The 19,912-nt window shown below is 42.9% G+C and overlaps 1 pseudogene across 1 annotated transcript; it reads left to right on the top strand.

Annotated features, from left to right (window-relative positions):
* The first annotated feature begins 5,624 nt into the window (after positions 1-5,624).
* LOC308174676 (myosin-4-like) lies at positions 5,625-17,408 on the top strand (annotated as a pseudogene). The gene is made up of 32 exons: positions 5,625-5,831; positions 6,119-6,262; positions 6,420-6,576; positions 6,673-6,700; positions 6,934-7,051; positions 7,330-7,422; positions 7,504-7,567; positions 7,660-7,758; positions 8,001-8,104; positions 8,358-8,496; positions 8,663-8,781; positions 8,944-9,093; positions 9,192-9,362; positions 9,715-10,018; positions 10,451-10,515; positions 10,626-10,713; positions 10,846-10,963; positions 11,489-11,612; positions 12,243-12,379; positions 12,578-12,833; positions 13,042-13,284; positions 13,457-13,633; positions 13,814-13,959; positions 14,115-14,205; positions 14,609-14,998; positions 15,149-15,275; positions 15,483-15,601; positions 15,816-16,012; positions 16,135-16,318; positions 16,487-16,652; positions 16,843-16,967; positions 17,216-17,408. The product of its transcript is annotated as a myosin-4-like (transcript).
* Positions 17,409-19,912: the final 2,504 nt, after the last annotated feature.

Genomic DNA, 19,912 nt, shown 5'->3' with positions numbered 1-19,912 from the left:
AAGGAAATTAAGGTATTGGGCTGGCCTCGTCAATTGCCAGACCCCCCCCCCCCCCCACTGGCTGTATTGGTGTTTGGTGCACATTATGTTGACCATTAATCAGGCCTGAATGTGGCCTGGAGAATATGATCTGAATGAGCCTCTTCAAAAGGGTCAAGAGGTCTGTTTCATGGCGCTCTGCCAAGTGACATTTCACATCCCAGATTAGATACTTGCTGTGGTGGTATTTTAAATGGTTTAGTCAAGTTACAAAATATGCTGATGTGAGCCAACACCATTAAACATATGTGATCCTTAAAATATACTACATGACAGTTTAATTTGCTAACTCAATCCTGCTAACAGGTAACAACATACATATGATTCTAGCATGCAGTTCACACATCTTGTGCTGTCATCATGGGGGTCCTCGGTGAGATATTATATATATGTTATATTGGGGCCCACCCACCACGCCCCCCCCCCAAAAAAAAAAACATGAAACGTTATGGGCACAACGGTTGCTCTGCTTTGACCTTACAAGCTACCAACACACTACAAACGGGGATGTTACCTGTCCAAAAAAGGTTGGACAGGGGGTGCAGAGAACTCTCCTTGACGCGCATACCTTTCTGACGTTATCGAAAGATTAAAAGGATTTTGATGTTTGTCTTAACATGTAACCTACTTTTGAAAATAAAATGTGTATATTGATATACTTAGAACATGGATTTTCATCGATGTTCACTGGAGGGGTCTTTAAGGTGACATTATACATAAACATAAACGTACTCTTCATAACATGTATGAGAAGTGTCATAGATAGGCCTACATTGTCATTAGCGTCAAAGCCATCGCTACTTGTCAAAGTCTTTGAAACTTTGACAAAAAAACAACTGTATCTCTGGCAGAGAAATGGTCAATTCCTATTATGTTCTCACCTATGGAGGACCAAGTCTGTCAAAATTAACAATAAATATATAGATAAATAAATGAATGAATGAATAAATAAATACATTAATTAATTAATACACACAGTAATAAGGAAATAAATAAATACAATTTGAAATTAATAAATAAATACACACAGTAATTATATATTTATTCTTTTACACATTCCTTTATATATTTATTTATTATTTTACACATTAATTTCTGTATATATTTATTTCCTGATATATTTATTCCCCTATTAATTCCCATGTAATTGATTTCTGTATTTATACATTTATTCTTTCTTTTATTCCCTCATTCACACATTTCAGTATATATTCTTTTCCACATTCATTCTTTCTTTTCCGCATTCATTCTTTCCCCGATTATCAGATCTGTATGCAAATATAGGGGTGTATCTTGCATGTTGCCCACGCCCCTATGCATTTTCATTGGTTGATACCGCGCATTGTCTCATGCTCCCTGGAATTTCCATGGAATCCAATGGAATTTTCACCATTCACACATGAGCCAAATGCCGGTAGATTCCCGTGTTGACCCCCCCCTCCCCCCTTTCACACATGTCCCTGGTCATTTCCTGGTTGCGCGATCTACTTGAATCATTGCATTCAACTGGAGGCCGAACTGGGGTGTGACGGGCGCGTGGGACTGCCATGTACCATATATATATATATACAGTATATCTGCCATATCATACCTCCGTTTTATATTGAAAAATATGATGATAAATACATGTGGGACGGAGGTATGATATGGCATTCCTCCTTCAGTTGTCCGATCGGAAAACTAAAACAAATTAGAGGTCAAGGCCAGAAACATGAAGCTATTAAACTAACTGCAGCAATTAAACTAACCGTATACTGTTTAATACATTCAGAGAAACACATGAAAGGATATGGGGGGGGGCATGGTCACTGGTGTGATGTTGTCTATTAATGAGGCCTGAATGTGGCCTGGAGAATATGATCCGAATGAGCCTCTTCACAGGGGCCAAGAGGTCTGTTATTCCTGGCGCTCTGCCAAGTGTCATTTCACTTACCAGATTACCCCCCCACTGTGGGAAAATTTTAACGGTTTAGTCAAGTTACAAAACATGCTGATGTGAGCCAACAACAACCGACCTCTACAACAAACGTTTGCTGCAGGTGATAAAACAACTATGTCACCGCACCATAAAACATAACTATGTGATCCCTAAGTCTACTGCCGAAATTCCTCAAATATACTACACGACAGATTAATTTCTTAACTCAATCCAGCTGGCAGTTAAGAGCATATCTATGGTTATCTAGCATGCAGTTCAGCACCTGGCGGGGTGGTGTGCCACCAACAACCTAGCTCTTAACACCAAGGAGACCCAAGGAACTCATTGCGGATTACAGAAAAACCAAAAGCTGCGAACAACACACCACTATCTACATCAATGGGATGGAGGTGGAGCGTGTTTCCAGCATCAAAGTCCTGTGTGTTCACATCTCAGAGGACCTCTCCTGGACTCTGAACTTCTCCACTGGTCAAAAAGGCACAGCAGCACCTCTACTTCCTGAGGAGAAGTCTCAGTTGTCTCCCAGGATTCTGGTCAATTTCTACCGGTGCACTACTGTCTCTACATATCTCAATGTACATATATCTGTACATTCTTTCAGAATAAAAGTCTTAGCGGTCCGTCGGCCGATTGTCTCTCTCTTCCACTGACTGTGGTGTCAGTACATTTGAAAGTCTAAAAACAGAGTTTGTAAAACAAGGAGGCACATATTTGCCTCAGAACTGATCCCTAAATGGCCGTATCCCATAGTGCATAGCTCAAATAGCCAGGGTCATAAACCACCCTGTCACCCTGTCACCCTGTCACCACGACAGTTCACCTCCCAAATGAGATGACACAGTCAGGAAATGCCACCCACACACAGACACATTTTATTATTTGGTAAACAAACACGAATTTTAACTGCCACATGATTATTATGTTAATTAATTTAGTTAGATATATATATATTTTAGCCTATCTATTAATATTATTTAATTAATAGCCTATATTTCGATACTCATATGGATTGTTGTTGCCAAGCTGCAGCGGGTGATACGCTCGGCGGAGAGGGTGATTGGCTTTGGGGAGGGCCAGGAAGATCATGGCTGACCCCGCACACCCAGGACACGGTCTCTTCGCCCCGCTCCCCTCAGGCAGGAGGGTGCGGTCCCTAAAAACTGTGAAGGCCCGACATGCACACAGCTTTTTCCCCACAGCCATCCGGCTCCTAAATGCCGCTGCCCCCCCCCCCCCCCCCTGACCTGACCCCTATCTATCTACCCTCCCTCCACCCCCACCCAGAGAGCTTTGGACTGTCTGGATATGAACACTTGAACACTTGATCTCTGCACTTTATATTTATATTAATTATGACTCTTGCACTTTGATGATGGTTTGCACTGTCTTGTCCTGTCTTGCACCTGTCCTGCTGTAAACCGTGCTCCATTGTCCCAAACCAAATTCCTAACATGTTTATATGTCATGGCAATAAATTCTTCTGATTCTGATTCTGATTCTTGTTTATAGTGGAAAGTATAGCCCCGTATTATACATTTCATTTATATGCATTTTACATTAGATTTTAATGTGTCTTTAGGTATTCAGATTTAGATATTTAAATGGGAAACTTTTACAGAAGCTTTCTGACTTTCAATGAGGTGAAGACCTAGACGATAACAGACTGAGCACAGCACTGCAATGGTCCAACATTTTCATGTTCATGTAAGCAACTGGAACAGCAACTGGAAATACTTTATCCTGCACATTTGCGCTAACGTACCATTATGTTTTAATAAAGATCGTATTTTCATATTTAAAAAATATTTTTAAATATATGTTTAACATTATTTAGGCAGTTGATGTTCTTTACCCCTCTCTGCCTGGGCCCCCTAATGGCGAGGAGGCCCTAGGCATGTGCCTATATGCCTATGCCTAGATTCGTTCCTGTGCACAATGTGGATACTGCCACAGTTTAATGCAACAAGACAGGAGCAGTACAAAACAGACCGCTATACACTCAACCCATCACATGTGGACTAAACCGGGGGGGGGTGCTGAAGGGAAGTGGCTGGTTCTTGTGTACATGCTGAAGGGAAGTGGCTGGTTCTTGTGTACATGCTGAAGGGAAGTGGCTGGTTCTTGTGTACATGCTTTCACCATTCAGACATTACAACACTGGCTTGTTATGCATAGTCCCCCTATCCAAAGTAATGGGACACTTGTCTTCACAGGTGTTTCTGGTCAGTCAGGTAGTGAATGTTCCATCACATCATTTGTGCATCAGAGAGCCGTCAATGTCTGGTGTTGATTCCAGGCTGTGCTTTTGGTGTCTGTCAACAGGAGTACCGAAGAGAATCAATGAATGTCAAGGAAGCCTATATTAGGCTGATCAGGAACATAGCCAAAATATTGTGTTCACTAAAATCAACCTTTTGGCACCTGATTAAAAAGAAAATAAAGCTTTTTATTATTGAATAAATACATACAAATGGTCACCATAATTAAGAAGAATCCCCCCAAAACGATATAAAAAAACAAACTAAAAGCTAAAAACTATAAATAACAATGACTAAAAACAAAAACTTTGTTGAGACCTCGCTGCATGCACATTCTTAAGTTGTATTGGTGATTCTATGTTAAAAGTTGTAGGAGGAGTAGCAGTGGAAATATCAGGAATAATGATAAGTATGCAAGAGAAGCACAATGTAGTTAAGAAATGAATATCACATATCAGAAAAGGGCCAGAAGTTAAACAGCTGAGTCTCTCACTAACTCGATCCACCTCCTCCAGAAGTGTGGTCCATAATTAACTTCTGCCTGGTTGGCACTCTGGAACCAGATATAAGGAGCCTGAAACCACCAGCATCTGCAGGCAGATTCATCCTCTGTGGTAAGACCCTCCACCTCCTTACACGATTTCACTTCCGTATCTTATGCAGTGACTGCACTGTGAGACTTTTTGTGTTTGCATGCCACATAGGACTTCACATGATTAGCTGTGTAACAACTCATGCGATCTATTCAACACAACACAAAGTGGCGTTACTTTATTACATTGTGACAGATGATAAATCAGTTTTTACTTCACACAGTTTGAAAAGTGGGCATGTTCATAGCCAGAAACATTGAAGTGGAAATGTAAAGGTCCGGCATGTAGCATGTAGCCATACTGAACATTTGAAATGTGCATATGAGTCACGTTCTAATGCTTTGGTCTGCATATCGGAATCTGATGTAATGGAATGTGAAATATACACATGAAAGGCCAGTGTCCAACCCAACACTAGATTTTAGAAAATGCTAAAAGTTATCATGGACATATCATAGACATTCATCACTATTTTAAACATCAATACATACTGGACTTAATGGTGCAATCTTCTAACTTGTTTCTGGTCAAAATGGGCCTCTCTTTCTGAGGCGTAGGACCTGACATAGTTACCCAGTATTCACCCTTTATTTTATTATTGTATTGTCTTTGCTTTCTTCTTAGCTGACTGTGTCTAGTATCTTGGACCACAAAGAAAACCATTTCATCTGGGTGGAGAAAATAAGGTGAGATATTCTGTTGAAGATACTGCCTCTAACTCTGTTGACTGGGGAGGGGTTAGTAGTACTGACTCAAACATGTTTGTTTTTTAATCTTTCCTAGTGAGCCGCCACCATGAGTACGGACGCAGAGATGGCCATTTATGGCTCAGCTGCCATATACCTTCGTAAGCCAGAGAAGGAGAGGATTGAAGCCCAAACCAGACCCTTTGATGCTAAGAACGCCTGCTATGTGGTTGACAAGGCCGAGCTGTACCTCAAGGGTACAATTGTTGCCAGGGCGCCTGATAAGATATCTGTGAAAATCGTAGATACTCAGGAGGTAAGCCTTTCACATATAACGTATAACCTATAACCAAACTGCAGCTTCCATAAGCCGGTTGAACCTTTCAACACACATAGTTATAACAAATATTAGATATATTGTCTTCATTTTTCATCAAACATTTTTAATTACCCCTTTAATATTCAAGTAGTGTGGAGGATTGTAAAGCACTGGCACTGTGAATACATCGCATGGATCATACTATTACCAACAATTTAACCGTTTTTTCATCAGTAAGAAGTTATCAATGTTGAGTGTAATCTAGATTTCCCACTGTGTTTCAGACTAAAGACTTCAAAGAAGATGACATCATGCAAATGAATCCCCCAAAGTATGACAAGATTGAGGACATGGCCATGATGACCTACCTGAATGAAGCCTCTGTGCTGTATAACCTCAAAGAGCGTTACGCAGCATGGATGATCTACGTAAGAGACACATACACATCAGAGAACACCAGAAACCTAGCATACATACGCAGAGAACAAAAACATACAGCATATCAGTATGTTCAAAGATATCTGAACTTCCACATTCCAGCTAATCTGACATGGCTAATTCCCACATTTGATCCACTTTATCCAGACCTACTCTGGGCTCTTCTGTGCCACGGTGAACCCCTACAAGTGGCTCCCCGTGTACGACCAGTCAGTTGTGGACGCCTACAGAGGGAAGAAGCGTATGGAGGCTCCACCCCATATCTTCTCTGTCTCTGACAACGCCTTTCAGTTCATGATGGTTGGTAAGTAGACTCATGGATGGATGGCTAGTTAGATGTGTGACTTTATGATGATGCATCCATTGAAAGAGTATGAACAATGTGTTTCTTTGGTTGCAGATAGAGAGAATCAGTCCGTCCTGATTACGTAAGTTGTTCACTAACATCTTACGTAACTCAAAAAGTGTTTATTTTGCAGTAGGTTAGGTATTATAAAGTCAATTCTTTTTTTTTGTCAATTATTATAAAGTAACTGAGTGAGCATATTTGAGAACATTGACTTGGTTATAAAACAAGTTAAAGCAATGCCATTTTCTTTTCTTGCTTAATGAACACTGATATGATCCTAACCCTAAACCCCTCTTTCTGTCTATAAACCAGTGGAGAATCCGGTGCAGGAAAGACTGTCAACACCAAGCGTGTCATCCAGTACTTTGCCACCATTGCTGTGGCTGGAGGAAAGAAGGACGCAAGTTCTGGGAGCTCCGGTAAAATAAAGGTATGTTTTGCTTGTGTGTCAAGTTGAGGTGAATGATTGAAAACACACATTTTCTCTAATTTCCTCTAGTTTGACAGAGGATTTGGGGTGGGTATATGAGATAACTGGGTGGAACCTTGGGCTTCAGGGTGGGAGCCAATCACATTTCAGGATTTTTCCTGAGGTCTGTACCTCACTATAGCTACCCTTTCAGCTAAAAGGAACAGATGTCGTTGAAAGAAACATGAAATATGAGAGATTTTCAGTTACTAATGCTTTAGCAACTTTGTCTCATTCAGGGGTCTCTTGAGGATCAGATCATTGCTGCTAACCCCCTGCTGGAGGCTTACGGTAATGCCAAGACTGTGAGGAACGACAACTCGTCTCGCTTTGTAAGTATGAGTATGAGGAAACACTTTGGCAGTTCTAGTTTTTTTTTTGGACTGATTTCTAACCGCCTTGCACTACTGTAGGGTAAATTCATCAGGATCCACTTCGCTACGTCCGGCAAACTGGCTAGTGCTGACATTGAGACCTGTAAGTTGGTATTAATCATTTCTCCATAGTTGTTCTACAAAAAAAAAGGTTTTGCAATACTTTACACTTTTCTCTCTTGTTCTCCCTCTCAGATCTGCTGGAGAAGTCCAGGGTGTCCTTCCAGCTTCCTGATGAGAGGGGTTACCACATCTTCTACCAGATGATGACCAACCACAAACCTGAGATCGTTGGTACGCCAAAGCAAAGATCTGGGAAAACTAGCTCCCTGCTGTGAAAGTGAAATACTCATATAGTAGCTGCAGCACTAAGTAGAGTCCGAGATATCTAGGTATAAGAGATATCTAGGTAGAGATAGAGATATAGATATCTAGGTATAAGAGGCATAAGAATTGGGCTTTGGTTGAGTAATGTGCCTGGTTGAGCACATCATGCATTTGATTTAATAAACAACTTTGTTCTCTGTTCTCCACAGAAATGTGCCTCATCACCACCAACCCTTACGATTACCCCATGATCAGCCAGGGGCACATCACTGTGGCCAGCATCGACGACAAGGTTGAGCTGGACGCCACAGATGTGAGTCACGCAAAGGGTTTTTCTTTGTATCAATGATTTGTTTTAGCGTACTCAGTGTTAATGCCTTCTCTTATAGGAGTGCATACGGCATCCACAAGAGCGCCCTGTGTAACATTGTCAAAATCCTATTGTGCTGCTAGTCTACTAGAGGAATAGAGAAGTCTGACATTTCCATCCATTCTGACAGTGTGAGTTTGTCTTCAATCCTTACTGTTTTCTTTCCTCGCTAACGAATGAAATCGCTGTCTTCCAGGATGCCATTGACGTCCTGGGATTCAACAATGAGGAGAAATGTTACATCTGGAAACTGACAGGTGCTGTCATGCAACATGGCAACATGCACTTCAAGCAGAAGCAGCGTGAGGAGCAGGCCGAGCCAGACGGCACAGAGGGTGAGTTCCACTTCTGGCCCCAAACATGGAAAAAAGAACATTTAGAAGTTGTTCCTCATGAAACATCAGAATAAAACTAGTAGTACTTGACTTGTAGACAAAATAAGACACAAACGGTCTTGTATGGCTCTGTCCTTGAGTCTGTTGTTGCTCCTTCTCTTTCCAGTGGCTGATAAAATCGCTTACCTCCTGGGCCTGAACTCAGCCGACATGCTTAAATCTTTGTGCAACCCCAGAGTGAAGGTCGGCAATGAGTTTGTGACCAAGAGCCAGACAGTGCCTCAGGTAGGGCATACATATTATTATTATAACATCTATATATTTTTGGCCATATTGTGAACAATCTTGAAAAACGTTTGGTTTTATAGTGCTTGCGTGTAGGTGCCACCCTGTGGTTCAACAATGTTGAGAGTGAGACGTCATAAAAAACAAGTACATTTTTTCCAGGTGAATAATTCCGTGATGGCTCTGGCTAAGTCCATCTATGAGAGGATGTTCTTGTGGATGGTCATCCGTATCAATGAACAGTTGGACACCAAGAATGCAAGGCAGTTCTACATCGGTGTGCTCGACATTGCCGGTTTTGAGATCTTTGATGTGAGTATGTTGTCAGGACAAGAAAACACATTGTTAATCTGAAAGATTACAGCCATGTATGATGAAAATATTTCTTTATTCTGAAATTCCATCAACAGTACAACAGCATGGAGCAGCTGTGTATTAACTTCACCAATGAGAAACTGCAACAGTTCTTCAACCACACTATGTTCGTCCTGGAGCAAGAGGAGTACAAGAAGGAGGGAATCATCTGGGCGTTCATTGACTTCGGCATGGACTTGGCTGCCTGCATTGAGCTTATTGAGAAGGTAAGCAGCCTGTGAGGATTCTACAATTGATGGATGTCAAAAGCAGTTTATAGAGGTAGGTGTTTGAGACTACTGTATCCTCATGGTAGTACACCACATCTTATGGTTAGGGTTAGGGTTATTCCATATTTCCATTCCATATTCCAGTACTTTCCTTTTGTACATTGCTCTGATACACACCTTTAACCAGGTGTTTAACACCAGATGTTGCATATAGGCAACAATGTGTTTAAAGGGTTCATATGCTTCCACCACATGGCTATCATCATATAACAGTGACTGTTGAAGTCAAAAACATGAAAATGATGTAAATATCAACTTACTAATTTAATTCAAATCTCTTTTTGCACAGCCATTGGGCATCTTCTCCATCCTTGAAGAGGAGTGCATGTTCCCCAAGTCTTCAGACACAACCTTCAAGGACAAGCTGAACAACACGCATCTTGGCAAAACCAAGGCGTTTGAGAAGCCCAAGCCTGGCAAGGGCAAGGCTGAGGCCCACTTCTCCCTGGTGCACTACGCTGGCACTGTGGACTACAACATCACTGGCTGGCTGGACAAGAACAAGGACCCCCTGAATGACTCTGTGATCGGGCTGTACCAGAAGTCCTCTGTCAGACTTCTACCTGTCCTTTATCCTGCTGCTGTAGCTGAAGGTAACATTCGCATCATGTTAATAACTAAGCATTAGCATGTTAATTATCATTAAGCCGGGCAGACACTACATAATGTTAGCCATGAATTTGCCCACAATTCAATTAGCTGTAAACCTGGGTCAAACCCTAACCTGACCCTGACCCTGACCCTAACCTGACCCTGACCATATGGCTATACAGCTGAAATGTTTTCCAAACCCTAACCTGACCCTGAACCTGACCCTAACCTGACCCTAACCTTACCCTGACCATAATGGCTATACAGCTGAAATGTTTCACAGACCCTAACCTGACCCTGACCATTTGGCTATACAGCTGAAATGTTTTACTATTCTGTGGCCAGCACCATTTCTACTTTAATGAACAAACATTGAAGGGAGTTGATCAGAGATTTATATCATTTGTAACACTTGTTTTTACTCTTTGAAAAAGACACTACAAAGAAGGGAGGCAAGAAGAAGGGAGGTTCCATGCAGACTGTGTCCTCCCAGTTCAGGGTGAGCTTTCCTCCTGCCTGCCAGAGTGTCTGTTGAAAAGTACATCTTTTGAAAAGTGTAAATTAAGTCTGAATTCTTGTGAGAGCGCTATGGTTTGTAACCCCTCACAGGAGAACTTGGGCAAGCTGATGACCAACTTGAGGAGCACCCACCCTCACTTTGTGCGCTGCCTGATCCCCAACGAGTCAAAGACTCCAGGTACAACACAGAGAGACATATTAAAGACTAAGCCCATGATTAAACTACTAATAATTACTATTCTTTAGTCTTAAATATATACATTATTTTACAGGTTTATTTATGGGTTAAGATGCATTTTGTATTTTCCAGGTCTGATGGAGAACTTCCTGGTTATCCACCAGCTGAGGTGTAACGGTGTACTGGAAGGTATCAGGATCTGCAGAAAGGGCTTCCCCAGCAGAATCATCTATGCTGACTTCAAGCAGAGGTAGAACACACACACACACACACACACACACACACACACACACACATACACACATACACACACACAAACACAGACAATAGTGCCCTTCCATGACAGAATTACTTCAGTTAAGTTTAGTTTATTAGTTTATAGTTTCGTGGACAGTCCCCATTAACCTGCTGAAAACTAATCTCCATTCTGGTCCCCCCGCTGTTATTATTAGATGTAGTTGTACAAGTTATTATTAGTTATTGTTATTATTAGTAGTTATACAAGTTTAGTGTTATTGATGTAACCCCTCCCTCCCCTCCCTTCCTGTTGTCTCGTGTCCCCACCCCCCGTCTCTGTAATCTTGTTTTCAATCACTGTTTCTATTGTAAAGTGCTTTGAATTGCATTCATGTACGAAAGGCGCTTCACTTCACTTCACTTCACATCACTAATTAACAGCAGTAAATGGAGCAGCTTTAGCCTCCACGGCTGATTTCCAGTTGTAGTCTCAAGCAACACCTTTCAAAGTAACATATTTAACAATTCTCCCACACAGGTACAAAGTACTGAATGCCGGTGTCATCCCTGAGGGTCAGTTCATGGACAACAAGAAGGCTTCTGAGAAGCTGCTCGGGTCCATCGATGTGCCTCACGACGAGTACAAGTTTGGACACACTAAGGTCAGGAGATGTTACCACACAACAGGACTGAAACATCAAAGAGATGCTACAGGATCATTGGTGTAATTTCAGTCTACAGTTCTTAAAGTACAATGTCTCCTCGTCGCACGTGTCAACAGACGTCAAGTTGTTGCAAACAGTCACCCCTCTATTTGACTTGCTTCGACCGAGTCTCGAACTTGCGACCTCTGGCTTGCCAACACACGTGAAAGTAAAAGTACTCCTGCTCCATAATATTGACGGTGAAAAACTAGGGATGGTAAAACAGTGATTTTAGATTAGATTTAAATGTATTATTATAATTATTATTATTATCATTATTATTATTATTATTATTATTGTTTTTACTATTGTTGTTTTTATAGATTACGGTAGAGTTGTACAAACTATTCATATCCATCCGTATCCTAAATTAGACGTTTAAAAAGACATAGTCACAATGATCACATAGCATCTCTTTAATGTAAGATATCCAAGATATCCATTCAAAACCATGTCTCTTCATTTCTCATTTCTCTTTATAACAAAGTGTAGGTGTGTTGAACCTCCCTTTGATTTTCTATTCTGCCTCTTCCTATATGTTACAATGTCTAACTCCTCCATTGGACATGCTTGTTTATCTGTGCTCAGGTGTTCTTCAAAGCTGGTCTTCTGGGTGTCTTGGAGGAGATGCGAGATGAGAAGCTGGCGTCACTGGTCTCCATGACTCAAGCTCTCGCTCGCGGATTCCTGATGAGGACAGAGTTTGTGAAGATGACGGCGAGGAGGTATGGGATGGAAGATAATCTCTCTAGCACTACGTATTAAACACCTGTATGTGATGCATTATGAAATGCACTTACAGGTAATTATACAATCATATCATAATGTAGCCTGAGTTACTTTGCCATGTAACTTAGTTATCATTGAGCCGTTCAAAAGCATAAAACTCACTATGCCACAATTGCCTTCCTCTTGTCAACCAGAGAGTCCGTCTACACCATCCAGTACAACATCCGCTCATTCATGAATGTCAAACATTGGCCATGGATGAAGGTCTACTACAAGATCAAGCCCCTGCTGCAGAGTGCTGAGACAGAGAAGGAGCTGGCCAACATGAAAGAGGACTTTGAGAAGTGCAAAATTGCCCTGACCAAGGCAGAGGCCCGTAAGAAGGAGCTGGAGGAGAAGATGGTATCCCTCCTGCAGGAGAAGAATGACCTCGCCCTCCAAGTTGCCAATGTGAGTGAACGACCAGCCTCACAAGGGCGCACACACACACACATACACACACACACACACACACACACACACACACACACACTCACACACACAGAAGCATTTTTCATAGCTTTGTATCGATTCACTGTATGCCCTTGGACTACAATCGGTTTATATATTTTACATTGAGTTTTGAAGCTGTTTGCATTTTCTTCCCATCTGACACCAGGAAGGAGATTGTCTGAACGATGCTGAGGAGAGGTGTGAGGGGCTCATCAAGAGCAAGATCCAGCTGGAGGCCAAACTCAAAGAGACGACCGAGAGGCTGGAAGATGAGGAGGAGATCAATGCTGAGTTGACAGCCAAGAAGAGGAAGCTGGAGGATGAATGTTCTGAGTTGAAGAAAGACATTGATGACCTGGAGCTAACTCTGGCCAAAGTGGAGAAGGAGAAACACGCCACTGAAAACAAGGTCTCATAACACATACAAACTACAATCTGAACAAACTGTTGCCAAACAATCAATGAATCCAACTCGTGTCGTGTTGGTTGTCGATGATTTGCAAGTGACAGTATATGCAATATTAACTGTGTTTCCCTTTGTAAGGTGAAGTGACAAGCGACTCTGTTGTGACTGTGTTCAGGTTAAAAACCTGACTGAGGAAATGGCGTCTCAGGATGAGGCTGTTGCAAAGCTCACCAAGGAGAAGAAAGCCCTCCAAGAGGCCCACCAGCAGACACTGGACGACCTGCAGGCAGAGGAGGACAAAGTTAACACTCTGACCAAGGCTAAGACCAAGCTGGAACAGCAAGTGGACGATGTGAGTGGGCAATGAACATAAAGTTGTGCTAGTCAACCAAGATTGTAATAGAAGAGTAAAGCTTATTGTTTTCCATAAGGTAAAACACACAAGAACATGAAACAGTCACATACAAGCTGAGAGTCACATTGTTGTTCATCATTTAGATTTTGATGACAAATATGTCTGTTTATCTTCTAGCTTGAGGGTTCTCTGGAGCAAGAGAAGAAGCTCCGTATGGACCTAGAGAGAGCTAAGAGAAAGCTGGAGGGAGATTTGAAACTGGCCCAGGAGTCCATAATGGACCTGGAGAACGACAAGCAGCAGTCTGAGGAGAAGATCAAGAAGTAAACACAAACAAATGACTACAAAATTGTATTTGATATTAATTGAAGTCTATAGTCAAATCTGAACAGATGTCTTTCTATAAACCAAAGTGAGTGGTACAATAGACTTCCTGTTTACACTATCAAACTGCAATCAATGTGTTTGTGTTCTTTAGGAAGGACTTCGAGACCTCTCAGCTTCTCAGCAAGATTGAGGATGAACAGTCTCTGGGTGCTCAGATGCAGAAGAAGATCAAGGAACTTCAGGTACAGAACAGGACCGTATCATGGTTCAGTTGGCTGTATAGTGTCTAACGACACTACAGTTAACATTGTCAGTATGAGAAACAGTGATCAATTCATCCTCCTGTTAGCACTGTCCTGGTTTGCAATGGTTCAGTTGGCTGTATAGTGTCTAACGATTGTCAGGCTCGCTATGAGAAACAGTGATTAATTCATCCTCCTGTTAGCACTGTCCTGGTTTGAAATGGTTCAGCTTGTTTAAGTATGAGGCTTAAACACCATACAGTACATTATGTACGTTAACTGTAAGTTGCTTTCGATAAACACATCTTAATAACAAAATAATCATTTGTGTACTATTATTTTGTGAGCTATGCTTTTACTGTGTTGTAGATTTAATCTCTCTGTATGTGTCTCCCTATTGTAGGCCCGTATTGAGGAGCTGGAGGAGGAGATCGAGGCTGAGCGTGCTGCCAGGGCTAAGGTGGAGAAGCAGAGGGCTGATCTCTCCAGGGAACTTGAGGAGATCAGTGAGAGGCTGGAGGAGGCCGGAGGTGCTACCGCTTCTCAGATAGAGATGAACAAGAAGCGCGAGGCAGAGTTTCAGAAACTGAGACGCGACCTAGAGGAGTCCACCCTGCAGCACGAGGCCACAGCCTCCGCTCTGAGGAAGAAGCAGGCGGACAGCGTGGCAGAGCTCGGGGAGCAGATCGACAACCTGCAGCGCGTCAAGCAGAAGCTGGAGAAGGAGAAGAGCGAGTACAAGATGGAGATTGATGACCTCTCCAGCAACATGGAGGCCGTCGCCAAGTCTAAGGTCAGTAGCAATGTTTGGATGGAGAAGAGTTTGCGGGGGTCAATTCAAATAAGGGTTAGGGTTAGGGTTGAAAAAATTGGAAAGCATGGCACTCAAGTCTTGACACAAGATAATCATGTAAAGTAATAATGGTTTATGTTTCACTACCAGGGCAATCTGGAGAAGATGTGCCGTACTCTTGAGGATCAGCTAAGCGAGATCAAGACTAAGAATGATGAGAATGTGCGCCAGGTCAATGACATGAGTGGACAGAGGGCCAGACTGCTGACTGAGAACGGTAACAATGATAATCCAGATACTGTTAAATCCTATCTTTAACCATTAGTGGGAGAAATCAAACTTGACATACAAATTACAAGATTGGCAAGATTACTTTTCATCCATTACATCACAACTTGCTCCACCTACAACAATGAACATTAACCACTAAATCTTGCGCATCTGTGAATAGAAACCCCATTAACAGATGCTCTGTTCCCCTCAGGTGAGTTTGGTCGCCAGCTTGAGGAGAAGGAGGCCATGGTGTCCCAGCTGACCAGAGGCAAACAGGCCTTCACCCAGCAGATTGAGGAGCTGAAGAGACATGTTGAGGAGGAGGTCAAGGTAAGGAACTCAAAATAGACTCCAGGAACCACAATGTATTGAACGACAGCTTCATGTTGAGTGTGATTATGTCACCCAGTCACATCTAAATGTAATCTTTAGTCTCTCTTTGTCTTTTTCTTTTTCAATAATGCTCTTACACCTTCTCTATATCTCCTACTCCCTTTCACTTCTCTTCTCCCTATCCCCTGTCACCTCTTATTTCTCTCCCCAGGCTAAGAACGCACTGGCCCACGGTGTCCAGTCTGCCCGCCATGACTGTGACCTCCTGAGGGAGCAGTTTGAGGAGGAGCAGGAGGCCAAGACAGAGCTGCAACGCGGCATGTCCAAGGCCAACAGTGAGGTGGCTCAGTGGAGGACCAAGTACGAGACTGATGCCGTCCAGCGCACTGAGGAGCTGGAGGAGGCCAAGTGAGTCACGGACAATATATTCTACCATTTAACTCCAATCACCTGTAAGAGCCAGATATACAGACATTCTCTGACACAGTCCCTCAGAGGTGAAGCTTTATAATCCCTCATCTGTCTAACAGGAAGAAGCTGGCCCAGCGTCTGCAGGAGGCAGAGGAGACAATCGAGGCGACCAACTCAAAGTGTGCCTCTCTGGAGAAGACCAAGCAGAGGCTGCAGGGAGAGGTGGAGGACCTCATGATTGACGTGGAGAGAGCCAATGCTCTTGCTGCCAACCTTGACAAGAAGCAGAGGAACTTTGACAAGGTGTGAAATAACTAAATAAATCAAACTGTGCTAGCACCTCATTGACCTCTATAAATGTAACTGATTAATTGGGTGTATTGTTACATCATACTTCTTATTACAAAAGCCTCATCAATAAATTAATGGACAGAAAAAGGCAAAATATTAATATCACATGGATTTCTCTAGGTCTTGTCAGAGTGGAAGCAGAAGTTTGAGGAGGGCCAGGCAGAGCTGGAAGGAGCTCAGAAGGAGGCTCGTACTCTGAGCACGGAGATCTTCAAAATGAAGAACTCCTATGAGGAGGCTTTGGATCAACTGGAGACTCTGAAGAGAGAGAACAAGAACTTGCAACGTGAGTCAAACCGGAGCAGTTCTACTTGGCTCATGATGGGGTGTCTTATTTGATCAAGCTACATATGAGTGACCCTGTTCTTCAGAACAATTTAGACATTTTTTAATACACTTAGCTTTGACATTTAAAAAAATGTACCTGTTATTCTTATCATAATATAATATGAAAATCTCTGTGTTTCTGTGTGCAGAGGAGATCTCTGACCTGACTGAGCAGATCGGGGAGACTGGCAAGAGCATCCATGAGCTGGAGAAGGCCAAGAAGTCTGTGGAGACAGAGAAGTCTGAGATCCAGACTGCACTGGAGGAGGCTGAGGTAGAAACTAGAATGCAGTTTAATCCATTTACAGCATATAATCATCCTTTTATTTAACCTTTACTGTCTACATTAGTCTCATTTAGATAACATATTTGTTTTAAGTAAGACCTGGTCCTTCTATCCTATTGCCCCATTTTCATCACGTACACTGGCAGGCCTGTAACCAGCGCAACCCTTAGTTCATGAGTGGCAGTCCATAACTCTCCCCCACAACCATAGTGTGACTACTGATTTGTTCTGTTCAGGGTACACTGGAGCACGAGGAGTCCAAGATTCTGCGTGTGCAGCTGGAGCTAAACCAGATCAAGGGTGAGGTGGACAGGAAGCTGGCTGAGAAGGATGAGGAGACGGAGCAGATCAAGAGGAACAGCCAGAGGGTGACAGACTCCATGCAGAGCACCCTGGATTCAGAGGTGAGGAGCAGGAATGACGCCCTGAGGGTGAAGAAGAAGATGGAGGGAGACCTGAACGAGATGGAGATCCAGCTGAGCCACGCCAACAGGCAGGCAGCAGAGGCCCAGAAGCAGCTGAGGACCGTCCAGGGACAGCTCAAGGTAAGGGGCTGGGAAGTCAGTCACGGTAAACATTGCCCCTAACCACAGATTTCAGACCACTAAGTCTGGTGAAAATGGAGAGAGGGATTTGTCTATTTGCCAATATAATAGAACGCAGGAATAAAGTAAACTGGTATTTAAAATAATTGAAGAGGTATCAAAGAACACAAAGAAAGCATCCCTTACCAATCCTATGTCCCTACAACAACAAGTGTTAATGCTCTTTGTCTTTGTGGATCCCAGGATGCCCAATTGCACCTTGATGATGCTGTTCGCGCCGCAGAAGATTTGAAGGAGCAGGCAGCCATGGTAGAGCGCAGAAACGGTCTGATGGTGGCTGAGATTGAGGAGCTTAGGGTTGCCCTGGAGCAGACAGAGAGAGGCCGCAAAGTGGCCGAGCAGGAGCTGGTGGATGCCAGCGAGCGTGTGGGACTGCTTCACTCCCAGGTATAGGTGATTTCTAGGCAGTCTCATCTTACCCATAGTGTGACTTTTGTATGTTCTTATTCCAACTAATCATTGGGTTTCCTCATACAGAACACTAGCCTTCTGAACTCTAAGAAGAAAATGGAGACTGACCTGGTTCAAGTACAGGGAGAGGTGGATGACACTGTGCAGGAGGCCAGAAACGCAGAGGAGAAGGCAAAGAAGGCCATCACTGATGTAAGTCCCCATATTCAAAAAAATATACCTCAATAAACTGTACTGACTTCGTCCCCAAGATAGAGGTCTTCATGGGTCCGAAAGACCCAGTTAGATAACAGTACAGCTTATTTACCGGCTCTGACCATGATAGTGATACAGATGTCACCATCAAAACCTGCTCTATAGTCTTGTAGGCACCTCTGGCCATGTGCCCCATCAGACAAAGGGATCGCACATAGCGAGAGAGCAATTGAATGTGAGATAGAGTTGGAGCAGGGTGAACCTTTTGACCTGTAAGGACCTCTACGCCAAAGGCCAATTGTAGCTGGGCTGAGCACATGATCTGTGCCACATTGTGGATGAATTAAACGAATCCACAAACTACCATTTCAGGCGGCCATGATGGCAGAGGAGCTGAAGAAGGAGCAGGACACCAGCTCTCACCTGGAGAGGATGAAGAAGAACCTTGAGGTCACAGTCAAGGACCTGCAGCACCGTCTGGATGAGGCTGAGAACCTGGCAATGAAGGGTGGCAAGAAACAGCTCCAGAAACTGGAGTCCAGGGTGAGTTTGCAGAGTAGCATTCAATAAACTGTCTCTCTGAATTATCTTTGAAGAATCAACCTTTACTTCTTTCCAATACTTCATCACTGATTTTCATGTATGTGTTCCCCCCATACAGGTGCGTGAGCTTGAGACTGAGGTGGAGGGCGAGCAGAGAAGGGGTGTAGACGCAGTCAAGGGTGTCCGCAAGTACGAGCGTAGAGTCAAGGAGCTCACTTACCAGGTAAGAGTAACAGAAACACCTTCTGGTAGAGTCAGGCACCTGAATGCAATTGAAGTGTGGGCATTGACTTTCTTTGACTTTCTCCCACAGACGGAGGAGGATAAGAAGAATGTTGGCAGACTTCAGGACCTGGTAGACAAGCTGCAGCTTAAAGTGAAGACTTACAAGAGGCAGGCTGAGGAAGCGGTGAGTCACACATTGACAGTCAAATATTCTTACAGCATATGCAATATTGTACATAGTCAACATACATTACAACATATACAGTAGTATTGGATTAATTGCTGCTCATGCACCTCTATCCACGATGGCAATATGTATCGCAAGTAACTGTTGAGGTAATGTTATACAGTGCATAGTGTTTGCTTCTATATAACCATCATTATAGAGTAATATAATGTTCCCTTTTATTTATTTTTATTTGATTTGACAACATTTCAAACATTGTAGGCTGAGTGTTATTGTCTCCCTCTCTCATTCTCTACCTGTCTTTCTCTCCCAGGAGGAACAAGCCAACACTCACATGTCTAAGCTGCGTAAGGTTCAGAATGAGATGGAGGAGGCAGAGGAGCGTGCTGACATCGCTGAGTCCCAGGTCAACAAGCTCAGGGCTAAGAGCCGCGATTCTGGAAAGGTACAAAGCTGCTATCACACCTATACTTGACTCATGTCCAAATATGACCTCATCAACAACACCATTTCAGGTTCAGTTTAGGTCAACATTGACTTTTATATTCACAACTATCTTGGAGAAATGTATCCTGCTTGCCCTAAACAATTTGTTCTTTGATGTTATCATACTGTACGTAAGACTAAGAGTTCATGTTTTTCCTTATTATCTTTCTCTCTTTTCACAGGGCAAAGAGGCTGAATAAGCCAGACCATAAGCAAGGCTGAATAAGCAAGACTACCTACAACCTAACTACCTACCTAATCAGTGGTGCACAGACTGTGAA

Source organism: Nansenia antarctica, assembly GCF_963989245.1.
Source record: "Nansenia antarctica genome assembly, chromosome: 20".
In the NCBI taxonomy this organism is placed as follows: domain Eukaryota; kingdom Metazoa; phylum Chordata; class Actinopteri; order Argentiniformes; family Microstomatidae; genus Nansenia; species Nansenia antarctica.
This window is presented reverse-complemented; position numbering and strand designations above follow the sequence as displayed.